The following is a 6,000-nucleotide window of genomic DNA, read 5'->3' as shown; positions in this document are numbered from 1 at the left end:
TTTTTTTTTTTTTTTTTTTTTTTTACTGTTTTATAGCAATATTAATATTGGTTATTATCGGTATCGACCACAATTTTCACATCGGTGCATCACTACTGAAGAGTTCAGGAGTCTGCCCATCTGTGCCAACCATAGCATGTTGAAATCCATTTAGGAGAATATCTATCCCAACCAATGTTAAAGGGGTCATGAACTGGATTGTTTTATTATTTTATAATGTTGCCTGGGGTGCCCTTATAATGTTAGTATGATTTTTACATCAAAAATTGTCATAATTTATAAATAAAAGCCATTTTTCCAAGCCTGATTTCTGCCTCAGATTTGAACGCTCCGTTTTAAGGGGCGTGTCTGCTGTGAGACTGCAGTGCAATCGCCCACTGCTGTGATTGGCTGACATGCTTGCATATGAAATAGCTAGTATTACATGAACTCTCTCGAAAACTTTTACTTCGTTTTTACTATTACAGCTATCGAGATAACAAATCGTGAAAAGTATCGTTTAAAGCATTATATTTAAATCTATTCCATCACATGAAAGGTTGCAGCATGATGAGCACTGAGCAGATGACAGACAGTCTGTTGATCGCGTGAATAAAGATCTTATCATTGCAACGCAATTTTTGCACTCTCACAAATGCTTACACCAAATCACAATGCAAACACGATGTGAATACACAGTAAGAGCTTCGTTGTGTAGTGTAACAGTGTCATTATTTCATCACGAGTTTGGTAAGTGTCCAGATAAGCTCTCGCGGCTCGCGCTGTGCTGTTTGATTGACAGCTTGGGCGAATGGAAAGGGATCGTTCTTTGATCGCTTTCTGTACGTTAATTTAATAACAGTTTAAAAAAGATTATTTTCATAATACTACGAGAAATTATGTGAAGTTGATCGTTTAGTCACTGATGCATAAACAGTATTGAACGATTTTAAGAGAAAGATATCTGAACTTGAATAATTACACATCAGAAATCACTGATCGCAGATCAGGCATTAGAGTACACATGGTTACTTACATGTTGCTGGCAGATCCGTGTCGGGAAATTGTGATCGACTCACTGATTTAATAAAGTTTAACCATGCTGGAATCCTAAGGAAGCTTAATGCAGACTGTCTTCTTCCACAAACAGGCGCTGCACAATATTTTGTAAACCGCATGTTTATTGCTTGGAAGTAGCTCGATCCGGTTTAGCAATCATCATGTCGTCCTATGTTATTTAGCATGTTTGGGCGAATCGGTGGGCGGGGCTAAACAGGCCGTGTTGAAGTAGGCGTTGATCTTCTTTTGTGGAGGCGGTGTTTTATCCTCTTTGACGTCATTGTTCCCCACTTTGAAAAATGAGTCGTTTGCTGAGCCTGATGTCTATAAAAGCTTTTATTGGACTAACAAGGTAGTTTTCAGTTCTGAAACTTACAGGATATTATTATAGTATGATGATCTCTTATATGTCAAAAGCTCAAGGAAAATTTGATTTCTCAGTTCATCACCCCTTTAAAGAAAACAAAAACAAGAAGGCATGTGGTTTAAAAGATGGCAAGTAAAATAAAAAGCACATCTGTATGTAATACAGTTTCATTATTGTTTATTATTATCCAGAGCGGCTAACTATACATAATTTGTGCGACCAAATCATGTTTTGCGCCAGTAACTGAAAAAGTTAGTAGCGCAAGTGCCACCAGTGGAAAAGGTTAGTGTAGTTCCCTGCAACATTAATCTATTAAAAATCAATAAAAATAATACTCAGTTATACCGAATGTTGAAGGAATTATAGCTTTTGGAGTCATATTTGCTGAATAAACCATGACAGGGTGAAAAAGACACAGATATAAAGAGTCTTGTATCACATTAAACAAGGGGTTAAATTTGTGACAAGCACTGTAAACTTCACAGCAGTCCATCTGGTTGTATGCGTATTTGGGACAAGGCCTTAGTGGCACAAATATGTTGCCATGGTCAACGTCATGATTCAAAATATATTTCATCACTCAATGCTGAAAATGACTAAACAGTATAACGTGATCTAGAGAGACATGCCACAATTAGCTGTATTCAACAGATAAAAATGTCGAATAAATAATCTCAACATATCTTTACAGATATCTTTGACTACATCCTTTAAACTAGTTGGCTGACTCTAAAACTGGAGCTCAGTTTCCATTCCCACCCAAACAAAAACTTCAGGATGGCTTGTTTCAGCTGCCTGACTTTCAAAACACATCCAGTAGTGCTGATAGCACCACATGCAATGTCTAATACTGAGGCTTGGGTGGGCTTGGAGAACCAGCTAATGTATAAAATCACACGATCAAATGGGGTCACAATGCTCTTCAAGACTCTTGTTGTAATGGGAAATAACTGACACAGAATAAATATTTTAAAAACTCATTTATAACAATATTTACATCATCTTTCAATGTCCCTGAAAATGTGTTCTGGTCAATAAACACTGGTCAAACAGCCAGTGATACTAACAGTCCTCCAAGGCATTGAGCAGAGTTTGTGCATTACTTTGAACTTGCACCTTGTTGGTTTTGAGAAGAATAGTCCAAAAGAAAGCACAAAATGAATTAAAACCATTCTTTGAAGCAGTTTTGGTAAACAAACAGTATAAACAACTGCAGTACTTTTTCAGCAACAATTTACAAAAACGTCATATTTGAAATTATGCAGAATACAACATGTTGACAGAAGAATTCCTGTTCTTTTTTACAGTGTTAAAAATTATGCGATGACCTGAGGAAAAAAAAAAAAAACAAGGATTTGCCAAGAGCTATACATGAATTAATTTCAGCTGTTCTATGGCTTTCAATGGTGCACATTGAGAGGCTGGTTTAACTTTTAAATGAAAGCATTTTCTTTTTTTCATAAGTCATGATACATAGGCCTACATAATAGGCTACAGCATGTACGGGTTTAAACTTTAGAAATTACTGGTTCCTGCTTTTATTATCCTGGTCAGAAGACCTACTCCTCAGCAGACAGTGCTGCTCTGTTCACCTAATCATCTCTGTAGTCTGATTATGGATAAACACCCCCCTCTACAGGGTATTTCAGAGATAAAAAACGATTTCAACAGAAACTAAGCATGCAGCCTAGTAATAATGATTTAACATTAACATTCAATTCTCAAAAAACATAATATATTTTGTGAATTAACTTAATTAAGTTATATACATAACATTATAGCCTATCATTATGTTTATATATGTTATCAAAAATCAATAATATTGCAAATAATGGCTATAACTTTTTAAAAGTGGGTGATGATCTGGGAAGATTAGGACAGTGAGAACAGTGTGTATTATTTATTGATAAATTGTATAAACAGTAATTTAGATGACTTATTTTATAATCTTAGTCAAAGCTGAATAACCATATGAGAAAATGGATGGATTTAGGCAAGTATGTAAACTATAGGCCTATTAAAAAAAAGGTCCAGAGCTAGAAAAACTTACAATGCAGTAAAATGTAAAACAGTTACATAAATGATTTCTTCAGTACTCTACTCTAGAAAAACGGTTCTAAACGGTACCAAATTAGGGTTTGTCGGCTTGTAAAAATAGCAGAACCCTTTTTGGTGCTAAATATAACTCTTTTTGTAAGGTTCCACAAAGAACCATGCTCTGAAAGTGCTATATAGGACCTTAATGGTGTTACAAATAACCTTTTCAATTATATTTATTTTCATTAATATTAATATTATCAGTATCTTCATATTGTTAATATTACCATTATTAATATTATTTTTTTATAAATTATTTGAAAGCATCTGAAATGCACAATTGAGTTTAGAGTTACATTGTGTCTCTTCCATTTGATTATGTAAAAACAACTATGTTAATGAAGGCCCAAATTAGCAAAAATGGACAGTATGAGCCCTTTACCATGTTAAAAGGAAAAAGTGATATAAAATCATGGTATAGCTTTAATGTTTTTGTGACTAGGTATGTTTATGCATAAAGTCATAATTAAAAAAAAAAGTCAAACAATATGGATCATATCTCTGTTACTTACTTTGTGGAGAAGAGAAGATGAGTATCTTTAACTGAACAGGGGTGCGTTTCCGAATAGCATCGTTAGCCAACTATGTTCGCAAGTTCCGTCGTTATCAGCATAATTCAACGAGTCAGTGTTTGAAACCATCGTTCTAACGAACATTCGCAAACAGCATCGCATTCGCAGAGTTATGTGGTTGGAACGACAGCTCTCGACCTGGTTAGATAGTTTCTAGTTTGCATGACTTAATAAATCCTCATCTGGAGCAAAATAAGCAAGTTGACATTCAGTACAACCCGTGTCTTTTACTAAGAATACATACAAATGTAATTTACGTTTTAGTTTGTCGAGCACCGTTTTTGAAGAGTGCGCATGTGCGAACGTGCTCTAGGCTACTATGTAAGAACGAGTCTATGACTGAATCTGGAAATAAAGCAAAATAACTGAGAAAAATGAGAAATAGTCCTCAGATGTCATGTCTGTAATTTATAGCAAAACATCTAGCGTTGACAGATTCATTAAAATAAGTTATTACTCCACCACGTGCGTGACGTCATAAACCAACGTGGTTGAATGACCACTTTGCAATACAGTTTCGAGAAACAGTCGTGACTAGCTAGTTGATTTCTTCAACGATGCATCCCAAGCGGGAAGGAAGTCAACCGGAAGTTGAAGCCGGCCGCGTGCCACCATCTTGTAGCAGAACTTCACCTGCTGTTAGCATCCCATTGACTCCCATTCATTTTGGTGTCACTTTGACAGCGAAAAACTTTACATCTGAGGCGTTTGAAGACTCCATTTGTCCATTATTTATTTCCAAAGAAACACGACAATTTATAAAATGCTCCTTTACCTTGTAGCTTATGTTATGGCCCCGTAGAAGCAGTTTTTGTAAAAGTAGGCTAACGATTGCGTCATAACCACGCGACTCTGTCGCACAGTAGAGAGATTACCTTATGGACAGGAGGAGAAGCTTGCGCGCAATCAAGGGGACGTGGAGGCAAAATAAAAAAATAATGAATCAGAATACCTAGCAAAAGTTTCTCTTGCTCCAAGCTCATGGACAGCTCCTACTCACACTCTCCGTCTCTGCAAGTTTCGGAAGGGAATGATTCAGATTTCTCATGCCACAGCCACTAGAAGACAGACGGGTTACTCACGTCACATCTACGTCGTCAAGCTCCGTTTGAAGCCCAATTTATACTTCTGCGTCGAACTTACGTCGTATACGTCGTAGGCTGTGTGTAGCACGCATACCCTTCGGCATACCCTGACGTGCACCTCTCCAAAAATGTGACAACGTGTCAACTCTACGCAGACGCAAGCGCTGTGATTGGTCTGCTAGGACCGCTCCCTCGGGTTTCACATGCTCCCTCTGCGCGCGTGAACGCGGACAACGACGCAGAAGTATAAATGAAAACCAACGCATTGCCTACAGCGTAGAGGCTCTGGCGTAGGTTTGACGCAGAAGTGGTAAATTAGATATATATCAGCCTTGAGTCGGTTTGAGTCTGCGCGTTAACGGAAGTCCTAAAAAATCACTGAAAATGGGCTTCACTTGTCTCAATTGAGTTCCAATGAGATGGCTCTGTCCACTTCTTATACTGTCTATGGATGTATCGTACTATGGTAGTTATTAAGCAGCGAGTTACGTCGTTGTTCGGGAAACGCACCCCTGCTCACACTTACATGTTCTGTTAAACTAAAAAGAGAAAAATTCATGATTTTTAGGAAATGATTGTTACAATTTTGTTACAAAATTATTACAAAGTTATCATTTATAGACATTTTAAGAAAGAAATCATTTACCTGTTGAGAGTATGTTGACAGTCTGTGTAGTTGTATAGCTGAGCTCCAGAAAATCAGTAATAAGGTGGCTTTGACAGTTACAGATAAAAAAAAAAAAAAAAAAATACTCTGGGCCTCGTAGTGTTTTTGCGCTTCATCAGTGTTGCAGTGTTGTAGTGTTGCACGTCATCACGCATCACACACATGACCGGCGTC

Source organism: Scardinius erythrophthalmus, assembly GCF_964197995.2.
Source record: "Scardinius erythrophthalmus genome assembly, chromosome: 3".
NCBI classification, from domain to species: Eukaryota; Metazoa; Chordata; class Actinopteri; order Cypriniformes; family Leuciscidae; genus Scardinius; species Scardinius erythrophthalmus.
The sequence above is the reverse complement of the archived record's forward strand: the minus strand, read 5'-3'. Positions refer to the sequence as shown.